We start from the raw sequence: 16043 nt of genomic DNA on the forward strand, positions 1-16043 counted from the left end.
GGCTGCACAGGTTTGTGCAGATTCCTCCTGTACTGGGAGCCCAGAACTGGAGCCCAATGTGGCATTCATATCCTCTGAAAAAATCCCTTCACACAGGACTTTACTCCTCCGAAGCTGAGAGGCCTCAGAGAAAAGAAAAACAATTCTTATCTCGTTTGTTTCTCCTATGTTGTGCTCATGTGGGATGTGTTTGGAGATTGTTTACCCACAGATGATTGTTTCATTGGATTCTGCTGTGAGTTGTTTTGACTCTTTGGCCAATTGGGGCCAAGCTGTGTCAGGATTCTGGAAAGAGTCACGAGTTTTCATTATTATCTTTTTAGCATTCTGTAAGTGTCTTTTCTGTATTCTTTATTATAGTGTAGTATAGTATTCTTTAATATAAAATAGTATAATAAAGTAATAAATTAGCCTTCTGAGAACATGGAGTCAGATTCACCAGATTCACCATTCCTGCCTTCATCGGAGCATCCCTGCAAATACAATAGACACAGACTGCCAGATGTGGCCTGATCAATGCCAAACAGGCAGCAGTAACAAACTGCTTCTTTTGAGATTGTTGCATGATCCAAAATATGATTTAATAAACAAATTGAATCCTTTTAATTACTTTTTGAAAAACACATACCCATGGAAGGTTTCTAAGGAAAAAAAAAGCATAGCTTTATTTACTGGCTTCCAAAATTTGTGCCATAATATTCTTCTTTCATAACAGGAACAAAGTATTCTGTGATTAAAAACTAGTTAATAGTGGAGATTATAATCAAAATAATTTAGGATTTGTGCTTTGCCAACAAAATGCAACAAATTGAACATGAAGTAGGAAGCATAGCAACAGATGTGGAAGAAAGGTAAGTTTGCATGCTTGGCATTATCACTGATATGACAGCATGGTCTTTAAATTCAGGCATTTATGAAATGGAGATAAAAGTAGATAGGTTCTTTTCTGACTTCATCATGGGAATATTACAGTTCACAGGCAATGTTTTCCACCAAGGGCTAATGTAACCATTAACTCTTGAAATTATCAACCTGTATGAGCAAATTGCCAGCCAGTGTGAGGATCAGAGCCACTGTTTAAGTGCATCAGTTTATTACCTCCTTTCAGTAAAGCAGAAGTGAAGGTATGTCCAAGAGCTCACCTGTGACTGCTCCTAGACCCTTCTAAGGACAGCAAATCTTGCCAATCTCCTGCTGTCAAACATTTCTAATTTGGAAGCCTAAAACTAGGCGTGTAATTGCACAGGCATGAGGTCTGCAAGTGCAGCAAAGAGTCAGAGGAGTAAATATCACAGCCACAGCTGTCAGTGTTGATTGATGGGATTGCCTTGGATCCAGCTGTCCCTATTAAAAGAGATATTATTAAAGAATATGGGCTGATAAAATGCACACTAATTGGAGCTTCCCAGAGAGTCATCATGTGTACAGGGAGCTGGGGAAATTCAGTGCACTACAATAGTCTGCAAATCTCTACTACCTTCAGCACTGTTTTCTGGTCTTCTGTATTGCAGCACACACTTATCTTTTCTTCCTGTATGTTTCCCAGTGCTTTTACAGCTACATGAAGCCTTATGCCACTGCACAGGCATGCAAAGGCTGAATGCTGCACACCAGGACTCACAGGAAAGGATTTCTGAGAAAATTGTATGACAGGCAGAAATACATCTCTGCTGCACTGGCTACTCCTGTGGAGCACATTGCAAAGTCTGTAGATACAATGCAAAGTTGTGTGAGCTTCTGTTCTGATCCTTATGTATCAGAAAAAAAAATCATGTGAGGAGAACTTTGCTATGATAGAAATGGTTTCAATTTTTGTAGAAAAAGAAGAAAGTTTGCAAGGGATCGTCCAAATTCAAATTAATTTAAATCTGATCATGAAAGGCTCATGGAGGGCATCTGATCTTGTGGAGGGGGCTCCAGGGGAAAGGCATGGCAGAGTCACCATCTTGTTTTCATGTTCAGTTTGAGAGACACCACTGGAAATTACCCTCGTCAGTCTGATAGGATTCCTGTGGCTAACAAAAAGGGGAACAATTCAATACAATAAAGTATTTATACATCCCCAAGGCACATTTACAGATGTCCTTGGCAACATCAATTTCCAGCCTGTTAATAGCTTTAAAAGCTAAAAGCAAAACTGTAGACCTTTTCTAGGCACTAAAAAGCAGAAAATGCTGACAGACAAGTAGTGAGTAGGCAGATCCTGCTCTGCCCACCTCTGATAACAATCAAGGTGCTGTGCCGTGCATTAGCTTCAGGGAATGGATTAGCCCTTTTGGCAGCCCACTATAAAGCACTTTGCAGTAATCTCATTTTGAGATCTCAAAGGCATGAATCATCCAGGTCAAGTTTAAATAGAGCTTTGATAGCCAAATTCCTATCTTCCTTATATCACCATGAATAGAGAGCTGTTGCTGTTAGAGCAGTGTTGTTACATAAATGTGTACCATCAGTGTGAAGGTAATCAGAACTGGGCTCTAAGGATGAAAAATTGGTATGCTAACAAAAATTAGCTGAGGGAGGAAGTATGGCTTTCTATATATAACAATAAAGAAACAACTAGTTCTAATAGTAAATGAGGAAGTTTATTACAATGAAGTATTTCAATTTTAATGAAATATTTAAGGCCTTCACTGAAGAAGTTCCTACTACTCCACTGAGTTCACTGGGCCTCTTGTCTGACCAAAGTGCAAGCATTTCACTGGCAGACATGAACATCCCATCACAAAAATCCATGCCCACCTGGCCTGGGATGAGGTCTCTTACTTCTGCCCACCTCTTGTTAGTACAAGGAAGAGGTGGCAGACAGTGGGTGGCTAAAATGCTTTATCCAGAAAATATCTTTCTCTCAGCTGGCTTCTGAGGGACCCCAGAAAGGGCTGAAGTGATGCTGGGGAGCTGTTCTTGGGGGGCCATATTGGCCATGGAGGTAGCATCTTTGGAATTTTCCTCATTTGTCAGCTCTGTGAGTACACTGCAGGCTGCATCTTCAGGAGGCATACATTTTTGTTTTGCATCATTTAAATGAGATCTCTGACACTGAGCTGCTACTCAGACACAAATATTTAGGGTGAAAGACCTGAGTACTTCAGCCTCTTCAGACCTGCTCTAAGTGGCAGGACACATGTTAATGCATTTTTGAGGCAGCTGACCCTGTGGCCTCTCTCCCTTCTCATCTCTACCTTTTTATTTAAATTGTTTGCACTTTTCCCCTTTGTCAGTACCTGGCAAGCAGAGCAGTTTTATTCCACTGCTAATGCAAGGATTTCCAGAAGAGTTGCACAAAGCTTTTCCTCTACAAACTGCTCATTTAATCTGTATGCCCTTTTTTTGTAAGTTTGGTTTGGAAAGAATGTGCTTAAAATCTGCCTGGATCCCAACAGCTTCAAATGCAGAGGATGTAACCAGCACCCAGAAATCTGAAATGGAACTAGGCAGTGCTCTGTCCAGTGACCTGGAAAAGAATCAACATGGCTCAGAGAGGAGCTTGCCGAGGTCAGGTAGTCTCTGCCCTGTCTTGCAGCAAGCTCAGCTCTTCCTATAATTTTTCTGACAAATCTACCCCACCTTAAAAAGTCTTCTGGGGGAGAGATTCCAGCACCTCCTGAAGCAAACAGCTTTTTTATGCACTTCTTGTTCTCAGCTGCCCATTGATGGGTAACAGCCCTGAGAAGCTGGGCCGGTCTGAACCCATAGGATCCACAGTGTGACTCCTCTTGCCATGAAGACAGTTCTTGTCTGCACTGGAATATTCTTTTTGGAAGATATATGGATCTGGATTCAAATGTCATGTATGAAGTTGACTGCAGTATGAAGAGGGCGCCCCAGTGATTCTGAGCCCGAAATACTTGAAAGGCGAATTTATGGAAGGTGAATTTCTGCAAATACCAGTCAAGATCAGACTTCCAGGATTGTTAGACACCTGGCTGCTTGGTGGGGAGCCTGTCAGTCCTGTGAAATGCATCTTTTAGGTTCTGCCATGGTTACTACAGACAAGGTGGTGGAAGGGCAGGGACATTTACCTTGCAAGGCTGAATTAAACCAGCGTGTTCCTGCTGAAAATGTAAATTATTTAATGCATATTCACAGAATCATGGATTCATTAAGGTCCAAAAAGACTTCCAAGATCATCAAGTCCAACTTTCACTTAGAGGGGAATAGGTCCTATTAAAAATTGCTAGGCAACCTTTTAGGAAATCACCCTCCTACCATGTGTTTATAAGATATGCTAATCCTTTCCCCTCAAATAGTCTGACAGGTGCCTTTGCATAGATTTTCTGGGTCACAGCATAGATGCCAGATTCTCTTAAGTCATTTGTCAAGAGCATTTCTGTTTGTGTTTTCTTGTAGAAGGCTTCTGTGTGGACAGACTCCAATCTGGAAGGTTGCCAGACAAGAGCCTTTCTGCAGGTGGATTTTTTAGGAAGTGCTGTGAGAAATGGGGGAAAGTACTGATCTTTGTACATGTGTACAATTTTGTGATAGCATACCCCTTATTACCTGCAATATAATCAGCTTTCATTATGATTATTACTGTTCTGCTGAAGAAAGAAGCTGGTCCCTACACACAGACATTTTGGGGAGCAGCTCATCCAGTGGATTCACAGATCTGAGGTTCACTGCCCAAAAAACTTCAGAGAAGTTAGGCCTTTTTAGTTTGTCTGTTTTACAGCCACAACACAAAATATTTGCATTCTACACGTTCTCTGATGCTTCTGTCAATGTCTCCACAGTGACTGACAATGGTTTTTTTGCAAAAGTTAAAAGGAGAGCTATAGCAAAAGCTTTTGCCTCTGGTAATAAACACTGCTGCAAGCAACACTGCTACTCAGCTGCCATTCAAGCCCAGGGTTACGAGGAATATTTGCAGAAAAATGCACCCAGAATGAGAATGCACTTTCTTATCTGCTTACACTTTGTTCCCTCTCTCAACACTTGGAATTTAAATGCTTCAGTCAGAAGTTCTTCTTTGTTTTGCTGGAAAATTTTAATCTTCCCCCAGAAGCCTGCATCATCTACAAAACCACAAGAGCTGTCTTTACAAAAGATGGAAGGCAAAGCTATTCTGTCTGATGCTTGGGCAAGAGGAAGCACAGACAAAAGCTGCTCAATTACAAAAAATGAATTGAATGTGAAGGCAGGAGACATCTTAGCAGAGTGCAGACATCTCAGGATGGAGACAGGATGCTCTTTGCCGTGCAATTGTTGCAAGATGTTCCCTCTCCACAGAAGTGGAGAGACAGAGATGCAGCTGTTGGGCAGGCTCACCTTCATCCTCACCACCTTCATACCCAGCAACAGAAAACATGCTCTTAAAATATACACATTCACCAGTTCTTCAGCAAAGGATGTCTGTTCGTTTATTTAAGATCTCTTTTAAGTAATTAAGTTCCTTTCTGGAGGATATCAAGGGTCTCTACTACAGCAAGGAGTACCTGGGTGGTGGTTGTTGGCTGTTCACATGAAATCTTGTACTCATGAAAAGCAAATGGATGAAGAGAAAATACTGGAAAGGTAAGATCAAGAAAATATCCAGAACAGGTGTGAGTGGACCACAACAATGACTGCAAGCACTCAGGGTGGATTTCAGAACCCCAGCTAAATAAATCACTGGCAAGTTGTTGTCTCTGTCTGAATGAGGTATTTAAAAGCCTACTAAAGTTAATGTAGGGGAGAGGGCTGTGCAGCTGGACAGGCAGAGGTGTTGAGGGAAAGCATTTGCCCTGGAGTTTTCTGCCACAAAAGGCTGGTGAGTCTAAGCCACTCTACCTGGTACTTGAATTTTTGCCATGTATTTCATTCTCCTGTTCCTCCCCTTCTCAGTTTTCATTTGATATGGTTTAATAAGTACATAGCTGGAATGGATTGGAGGCCTATGAAGACAATTTCTGCCATCAGTTGAATACACTGCTACATCACCAACCTTTGAGAGTTGTGTCCTCTTTACCTCCAATATGTGAGTACTGTTTTGAGGCAAAGGTGTTTTCCATACACAGCATTCCACTGGAAAAATTTGGTTTCCACCTGCCTGTTTGGTTACTTGCCTGTAACTGAGCATATACATTTGTATTTTGTAACTGATTGTACATCACCTCTCAATGAGACCCATGAGAAGCGCTGCTAGGCATTTAGGATGAGGAGAATGGATCCACTCAGTTCCCAAAATTAGGCCTGTATTAGGTGAATACTTGCTTTGCTTACCAGAAACAGTGTGTTACAGAGTCCTGGAAGATGTGTCCCTCTCTGGGAAATGCTCTCAAAGTAATTGCAACAGCCTTTTATGCATCCCACAATCGTTGTTCTCTCTTAGTGTTCTCTAGCCTAAACAACTGCATTTCTTTCAACTGCCCCTGAGAAGCCACTTTTCCTTGGGCTCTCATTATCCTCGTCACTCTCCGATTTGTATTCCAGCGCTCCCATCTTTCTCTAATTATCATATTCTGGATGAGAGGCAGGATTACTGCTGAGACCATGCCAAAGCTGGAGGGAAGGTGAGGATTGCTTCACATCTTGCATAAAACCCACCTGCTTCTAAATGTCAGAAGGAGGTAGGTAGAAATAGTGCAGGTGTGTGACACCTGCAAACCCTTCAATTTGCAGATCTGTGCCTTTTCTCCAAAACTTAATTTCATCCAGTGGTTTTCCATCTTCTATTTGTGCAGCTGACTCTTCCTACCTTTTCACCTGTCCTTGCCAAGGTGCATCCTATTTATTTCAGGCTCCATCTGATGAATTTTAATTCTACACCTGTAGAGCTTGAAACTCACATTAAACTTCAGATTGTGTACAAATTTCATAAGGAGCACTGCTAGCTCTTGTATGAGTCATAAATGGAAATACTGAGAAATGCCAGAAATGGGACAGATTTTTGCAGGAAGTCACAGGACATCCTAGTTTGACAGTGAACACTGATAGCTCTTGGCATTAGGTTTTCAGGCAATTGTACATAGCTTCTAACAATTTCAGCTAGAGCAGTCATTTAGAAAAAAATACCTTTAGGAGGATATTCAAGCTACTTTAAATCCCCTAATGTTAGACAGCAAAATGCCTCCTGTTTACCCACATGCTGCTCAGGAGAAGAGTCAGGGACTTTTTGCTATTAATGGCAGGACTATCTTAGGAAACAGAGCCTGGGACCTGTAATCTACAGGACATTCCTCAAGGTGATTTAAGCAAAAAGTCAAATTAGTAGGTTTTCATGGTCTTTAAGGTAAAAACACAGCATATCACATCTATTTCTTTTAAGTGTTTTGGATCTATTTTAGCATAAAATGCATTGTTTGACATCAGTTGGCCTTGAGATATTCATGCTGCTGTTGCTGGCTTTTTAGGGGCTTGTAAAATAGTTTTTTGTTGCAGTATTTTTAGTGTTAGAGCTAGCCTGACAAGGTTAATGTTCTGGCATTTCTGCCTTCCTACTCCACCCACTTTTAAAAAAATGGAAATGCATCAACCTCTTTCCAAGGTTTCTGTTTTCACCTGTTCCCCATAATTCTCAAAAGCAATACTTGTGAACTGCTTGAGATTGCATCACTCAATTCTTGATGCATGTCAGAGTGAGTTTCACTGGGTCAGACTGAGCCAGGAAATGCTATTTAGAGAAATGTAGTATAATTTAGGCAGCAAATAAGTCTGGAGTTCATCTACTGCAATCCCAGCTCACATGGACAACTTGAATTTACTGAAGTATTTTCTGGTTTTTTTGGTTGGTTCTTGTGGGGTTTTTTACTATCTTATTCAAGCTTAAGCATTCTCCTTTTTATTACTAAGGTTAGTAGTTGTAGTCCCTTGATTGCAGGGAAGACTAAACAAGACAGAATACCAGAAAGCTGTGCAGAAGCTTTCCAATCTCACAGAGTGATGTACCAGGTCCTTCCATCATATTTTGAAACCTGTGTTCATAGAATATTTCCCTATTTCTCTCTGCTTATTTGTCAAAGAAGGATATCAAGTAGCTTCTGGGTTTGTTTTGGGTTTTTATGGCCAGGTTTTGGTAGCAGCGGAGATACAGGGGTGGTTTTTGTGAGAAGCTGCTAGAAGCTTCCCCCATGACCAGCAGAGCCAGCACAGATGAGTGACCCACGTTGGGCCAAGAGGGACCCACACTGCAGCATTTTGGGGAGGAATGATGCCCTGGTGATGGACTCATGTTGGATATGTTCATGGAAGACTCTTTCCCATGGGAGGGACCCCAGGGTGGAGTAGGGGCACAACTCCTCTCCCTGAGCAGCAGCAGGAACAGTGTGTGATGAGCTGACCATGACCCCCATTCCCTGTCTCTGTGTGCTTCGGAGGGGAGGAGGGAGGGCTGAGGGGAAGTTTTTTTAAGGTTTTGTTTTTCATTATCATGCTCTGGTTTTGTTAGTAATAAATCCAATTATTATCACTAATTCAAGTCTACTCTGCCTGTGATGGTATTTGGTGAGTGATCTCTCCCAGTCCTTATTTCAAACCATGACCCTTTCATTGTATTTCCCCCCCCTCACAGGGCTGCAGAGGGGAGGGATAGAGGTACTTTGGTGCATGCCTGGAATCCAGCCAGGGTTCACACACTGCACATCTACACAATACAGAACTATCGCACATTCTTCCTGCCTCACTTTGCTCCTCACTAACTCGAACTAGCAAAATAATCTTTTCATGTCATTCAGAGATTTAAAGTGTTTAGAAGTGCAGTTAAACTAGTTTTAATAGTGGTCATTCCTATTTCACTCCATATTTGCCTCTTGAAGGAAAAATTATTGAACAATTCACATTCTCTTCAATGCAAAGACAGTTGCCACTTCCTTATATAGTTCATTAGGAACCTTACCGTTTCTTCTTTCTGCTAATTTTACTCTTTCTACATTCTTACTCAATGCAGTCCCCAAAACTTTGTAAAGAACATGCCTGTCAAAAAAAGTCTGACCATAAAACTCAATTTTTAACTGGGGTAACTTTAAAACTAGAAATGGCTTTTATTAGTTATCTATATTTGGTTTTGCTCCACTGCTAGCTCTTAATCTGTGTAAATCTACAACACAGAGGTCATTTTCCCAGAATTACTAATCCCTGTTTCTCCCTTTCATCAGAAAAGAGTCTATCACCTCTGACACAGACACTGTAATAGCAAATCTTATTTGTATTAACCTCTTGAATATGGTAGGAGTGTTACAGTGTAGGGTTTGCAAGTTCTTTCTCAGGTCTTCCAGAAAGAAATCAATGTAACTCCTAATGATTTGATTTTGAATGAAGTCTCTGCGCATTATCTTTATTAATGGAACATATTATCAGTGGCATTGATTTCTGCCTGGGAAAGGAGGCTGGCGCACAGTCTGCACTGCTCTGGGTGTCCCCTGGGAATGGCTCCGCTCTGACCTGTAGGCAGCTGATGCACACACCCAGAGGAGTGAGTTAACACTTCTGCTGCTAAGGAACTGAACCAGCTGACTTGAGCTGCTGGCAAAAGTCTCAGAGCTGGATTTTCAAGTGCATTTATGTGTCTAAGTGCTTGTGCAAATGTTGATATTTTCTTGTTTGCAGTTTCTAAAACCCAGAGAATGTGTCTAGACTAATCACTGTGATGTGCAAATGAGTTTAAAGCAAACTAGCATGCAAAGATAAGATTTTGAGTCCTGACAGTAACAGAGCTGTGTTAGAATTGCACTGTAGTGGGCTACATACTACAATTTCTCTGCAAGGCAGTTTCCCTGGTGTGAGTCTTTGCTGACAGGGCTGTGGCTGCTGAAGTTGCAGATGGCTGAGTGGGGGGCTGAGTTCCCTGCTCTCCCCCACTGCCCACTGTGAGCTCATGGAGTCACTGGGGCCAGATCATGACTACAGATATTTCAGCTGGGGACTTTCAAAATAGCTATTGATGAAAATACTGAGTTGCTTTCTGGTATTTTTTGTCAATAAGGCCTCACTTGTGACTTAAAACTTCTTTAAAAGTGCTGCTTTTTGGGCAATATTATTTAAAAAGACCATGAATTAAGACTTGAAATACCTCTGAAATATTGAGTGTTTGCAAATGCATCAAAGAACCCTGCCCATCCAGGAGATGTGGCAGGTTTGTGTGCTTCAAATACTTCTTACTTTTACACAATCATGTGTTCAGTGATACATTTTCATGTCTCACAGAATAAACACAAAAGCTTTTCCTTTTGAACAAATCACTTTCTGTTACATGGGCATTCAAAGTAATTTACCTGTACATCTATAAAGCAAGTGCAATAAATACATTTGTCTTGTATTTGGCTTCAGCTCCACAGAATAATTTTCTCTTTTCAGCTAAGCAAAAATATGAAAGATGACAAAAAGTGAATGTTGTGATATTGCATTGTGCCAAATTCATTCAATTCAATTTTCTAAGGGAAAATATTGTGACATCAGTATTCAACTCCATGCCTTGGAGTGCTATCCTTGGAGAGCTATTCTATACAAGTCATGTATAGAATTCATTTTTTTCTTATAAGAGATAAAAATGCGGCTACATTCAAATCTTAATGATTCTTCATGAAAATACATTTTTCCCCTCCTAATTTTTTATTTTTCCTTCTTACTTCTTTCTTCCTTCATCCTTCTCTCTTATCTCTTCTCCTCTTTCATGTCTTCTTTTTTCCTTTTTTTTTCTTAAACAGAATGTAAGTATGAACATTATAACTGCCGGTAAAATATGGAATAAAAGGAAGGAAATTCACAGAAAATGCCATTATCAAATGGTCAGGTATGTCAAAGCCTAAGAGGAAACACTTCATTTTGGAAAACACGCCCAGAGACAGGAGAGGGAGTAGGTGACTTTAAACTGATGAAACTTTGCTTGTGAAATAAATGCACAAAACTGTGCATAGATTTAGAGAAGTAAAAGCTTAATGAATTTGTTCTATACTGCAGGAATGTCTTTTCCTGTACTCAGTCACTGCTTCCTAGTATTCAAAAGAGACAATATTTTTAATACAAGTCTTCATTTACTCCAATTTTTAATGTAAATAAAAGCATCAAAAAAAGCAGCATAAAACAAGTCTTAAAGCATTAGAACCCAATATTCATTGGTGTTGAAGAAACCTCAGTTACAGAAATCCATGGCTGGATGAACAAACCTGAATGCACTGGTGTGGTCATGCTTGTGCAATGAGCACTCAATGCAGCTCTGCATGAAAAGGAATCCAATGTTTTATTCAGAACTCTGCAAATCAAATCAATTGATTGTAGGTTATCCCCAAAATTTATGGGAATATAATCCAGTTTGTAATAAGTAGCTGTAGCAATCTTAAGGCTTCAGGAACTAAATTGGAATGCCAAGCTCCCATCAAATGTATAATTAAGGAAATAAAGTTGAATCTTTGCAAAAATATCTTACAAATTGTATTGTGGCTATGGCAAAAAAAATGTCTCTGTCAGGTATTTAGACTATGAGGAAAGTGGGCCAATTTCTGCCGTTGAAGAAGCTCTTAGAAAGCTCTTTAAAAATTAGGCCAAATTCTTCTGCTACAAAGCAAGTGCAATGCTCACTGATTTCAGAGTGCTGTTCATGTTGTACAGTTGGAGAAGTGATGTGATCAAAATAGAAATAAATAGATTAGCTTTTTTGTCTGATAGTACTGGAACATCAACTGGTGCTCATGTGTGAGTGTGCAACGATGTAAATTTTTAAGCTATTCAACTGACTATTCAATATAACTTCTAATACTTTACAGTGTTTGATTTCAAACTTCATCTTTCTACCTTATGCTGGGCCATGCCTCAAGTTTCACAGAGATGGCAATGAAGTTTTGGAGGAAGAGGAATCTAGCTTGGGGATTGCAGCTTCTGCTTTCCAAAACACAAGAGATTTTTGCCTTGGAATAAGGCAAAGGTACACAGCATCTGCAAAAAGATTTCCAACTTTCTTCTAAAGAAACTCTTACACGTTTTCAGAAGTGAGATCTTAATGACAGAATATGATTCTGAATTTGTGCGAAATGTTTTTTATTCCATGTAGCTGTAATGTAGGTTGTGTATGTTACCATTCAAGGTATACATTCACCCTTATTCTGAAAGAATGGACAGCTCAAGAATTTTTTTCATCTCAGGAATACTAGGCTTTTCATTATTGTTTGGACTTGGATATCAGTCCTAAAGCCTTTTCCATAGCCGACTGGAGTTTCTATTCTGTTGTTGGATTGCTATGATAATTTTTGTTTACCTGTGTCAGAAACTTCTAATTTGAATGCCTTGTCTTCAGTCAGCTCTGGTTGCTGGCACTGGTGACACACTTGATGAGTGCTGAGAATGCCACAGTTTACAAAAACATTTTGGAAAAATTGGCAGTCATGAAAGAAAGATTTTTTTTTGTTGTTTTATAGAATGGAAGTTGAAAGATTTTTTAATTTAAAAACAAAACAAAAACAAACAGAAACCCAAGAAAACTCAAACCCAAATAATTATATTGGAATGAGTGCATTAATGTATTTTAATATAATAGTTTGATAAATAAACTAAAATGTGTAAAATAAATAAACTAATATTTTTCCCAATATATATATTAAAAAAGGTTTTTTTAGAGACATTGATATAGATTATTAGAAATGAGATGCTGGGAGAAATCTCAATCAGATAAATTTACCAGGCAGGTGAAGTCTCCACCTCCTATTGTTGCTGATGTTCAATAATATGCTCTTACACTTATCTCTCTTCTGTATAAGCTGTTATTTAGGAGTAGCTATTGCCTTTTAAATTAATGAATTTTGTCATTATTAACAGCTATCAAATTTAAGCAAGTCCTTGTTAATCGCTGAAAAATCAAACTTTTGATTTAGCAATGTGTAACAACAACTCGGTCAAAAGCACACCTGAACAAGATTAAATGTAGCAGGTATGAGCTCAGGTATTTCTGAATCCCAGAACATTTGTGTCAGGGCTGTTTTAAAATCCACCACCAGCAATAAGTGGATGCCTCAGTCCTGATGCAGTTTATCTCCTCAGCAGTCTGGCCTGCCACTCACATCTGATTTTTACATTTGCTTTTTGTAAGGGTTTACCTCCAGTCCAAGGTCTTGCCCTTACCTTCCAGAGCCTCCAGGCAGCATTCATCAGACCAGCTGTAGACTCCTACATCTGAGTGAGTCATCACAGGCCCTCTGTACTGTCAGAGAAGAGAAATAGGTGCTTGGTGACAGAAATCTCATCCTGAGGTCAGTGCCTAAAATAGAGCAGGAAAATCTTGCCCAGCAGTGCTTATTTCTTTCTGTGGACTATATTTGGCTAAGATGAATTCTACCCACGCACAACTGAACTTCTGCAACAGAGGGAAAAATGGTCTGCAGGCTCTAAATACCAGCTGGATTATTACAGAAGACACCCTTACTGCAAATATTTCCCCTGCTGAGGCTGACTAAGTGAGCAGACAAGTGAGGACCACGTTACAAGACCTAATGAATGCTGGAGGAGGTGCTGGCTGCAGGGAGAGCTGGGTGTGAATGTGCAGGATGTGGCCATGTAGAGGGAGATATGAGCCCAACTGCTTTTCCCAATTAGGTAATCTGCCACACAGCTCTTACTTTATCTAAGCATGAATGTTCTCCTGTTCAATGTAAAGGCTATATTTAATAAGGCTGCGACATCGGCATCCCACTCCTTTTCTCAGAACAATTAAAATATTTCATATCAAATCAGTGCATATGTTGTTCCTGGTTATCGCTGAGATCACTTAGTACTCCATATGATCTCAAAATAACTGCTTGGGACATTACAGCTGCTGATTTTCATGGTACAGAGTCCTGCTGGGGATAGAGAGTTTTCACGTGAAATCTTTTGCTTTTACTATTTGGTCCTCTGTCGAGTCTACCAGAGAGTGTTTTCTGATTTCTGTGGCAATCAAAATGTGCTTATTGATAACCTTTCTCTATACTATCACTTGTCAAGAAAAGATGGATGTTCCTAGGTCTCCTCAGATGAATTTTAAAAGCCAATACATAGGGAATTTCCTTTCTTGCTTAAACAGCTTCTGGTAAAAAATGAGGTATTACTATATTTTGCACATCAGCTATGGGCCTTTCAAAAAAGTATGCTACTATTTATGGAAACATGTCTGTCAATTTAATAATTAGGCAGATATCAGTTTTCACTTGGTGGATCAGAAAAAAATGTATACTGATTTTCTAATGCTATATTGTCTTGCAGACTGATTGAAACACTGTAGTGGACTCTCAGCTTTCTGATTTCATTATCATTGATGCAATTTTCTGTTCAGTTTGGTTTTTTTCTTCCCTAATAGCTATTGGTGCTTACAGGTTTATTATCAGGGTTGTGCAATCTATGCCAATGCTAGGATTTGCCTTTCTCTTCACCATCACACCATTCTACAAGGTTTTGGATGAGAGTCATGAGAATTAGTAGATGGTTAACTGATCATAATCAAGTTTTTTAAGTGATTCTCTTCTAATTCACAGTGTCAACACTGGACACAAATGTCACTGACCTAAAAAAAGTTATCTTGATCTGTGTTACAAATGAGTGGTTTTGGCCACTTAAAGGATCACCATCAAGGTGATTGACAAAGAATAGGTTTTAATAGGAGTTTATGAAAGTACAACCTCAACAGACCTCGATGACAAGGTTCACTCTGTTACTCTATATAGATGAAGCATGGATAGGAAAATCAGATTCGTGATCATTTACATAGAGACCAGGATGGGAAAGGGTAAGAGTCCAAAGGATACTGACACATAAAGGGGCAAGAATCAGAGAGGTATAGATCTTTATTTGTGCACAAAGGTACCTATCAAAAACTCACCTTGAGTTTGGTGAAATACATCAAATCCCTTTGTGTTTCTCATCAGGCATGACTTGCACCTTGAGGAATGTCCTGTGGGGTGTCATCCTAAATCTTGTCATCAGCAATGGGCTTTCAAATATTGCCAGCTGAAGGGTTTGTGAGCTCCAAGAGGTGTCCCAGGCCAAGGGAGGTGCCTGTGGTCCAGGAGAGCTCAAAGGGGCTCACTTGGGACAGCTGTTATTAGAATCTCAAGAAGATTGGTCTTAGACATCTGTAAAATTTCTGTCCACAGATTGGTAATTAATGGAGTCTACAAAAGTTTCAAAATTTGTTTCCAAAACTCCAGCAGCAATAGTAAAATGGATAGAAAAGCCTGGACACAAAACAAACCAAGCAGTAAGACCTCACTTCTATCTCTTCACAAAAGTTCCTAGGCTTGCCAACATTTTGATGGGAGAAGGGCCATTGTAGAGCAGGCACTCAATGTTTGTTGAAATTTGACTTGCGTCCATCTCTTGGTCTATCACTCCATCTTCTAAACCCATCTTGGGTTTATGAACATTTTGAATACTATTTTAGGACATCTCATGTCTTCCACACACAACTCAGAGCTCAACCACCTGACTACACACTCAGCTTTCTTCCCAGGAACTTCCCTTGTGGTTTCCTGACTAGTGATAGTAGTCTCAGAAAAAATAGTGGCTTGTAAGTTAGCCAACAGTTTGTGTATAAGAGAGATAGTTCCATCACCATGGTGTCTTCACCCTATGATGTCTTCATTTATGAAGACATGGAATGGCAGAATCTACTCAGATAAAATTTGCAGTTTTCTTGCTTGAAAATAACAGAAGTTTTCAAATTTTTTTTCTAGATTTCAGTGAGGACACAAACTTTCATCAACTCTTCTTATTGTTCAACTTCAATCAAACACATTCTAGATGTCCAACAATTAAAGCATTAAGCTTAGCTTAGTGTCTAGTAGGAGAGAATTTTCCTGACAAGTACAAAGTGTCACTGCCTTCAGTCATGTTACCTTTCAGTAATGGAGACAGGTAAACCAATCTTTTCTTTCCAGCCAGACTACTCTGAAAATAGGCCAGGTCCCACTGGGAACAAGAGATGCTCCTAAACAATCTGTAATTAGACAACTTCAGCTTCTCTACAGAAATGTCTCATTAAAGTTCCACTATGATCAAGCCTGCTGATGCATAACATAGACATGAACACCTCAGCTGAAAATTGTGTTTTCTGTAATTCATTCTCTGAAGCAAATATTGCAGAGACTCTTTAATCCAAACATATAGCCTTT

This window comes from Zonotrichia albicollis, chromosome 5 (assembly GCF_047830755.1).
Source record: "Zonotrichia albicollis isolate bZonAlb1 chromosome 5, bZonAlb1.hap1, whole genome shotgun sequence".
Taxonomy (NCBI): domain Eukaryota; kingdom Metazoa; phylum Chordata; class Aves; order Passeriformes; family Passerellidae; genus Zonotrichia; species Zonotrichia albicollis.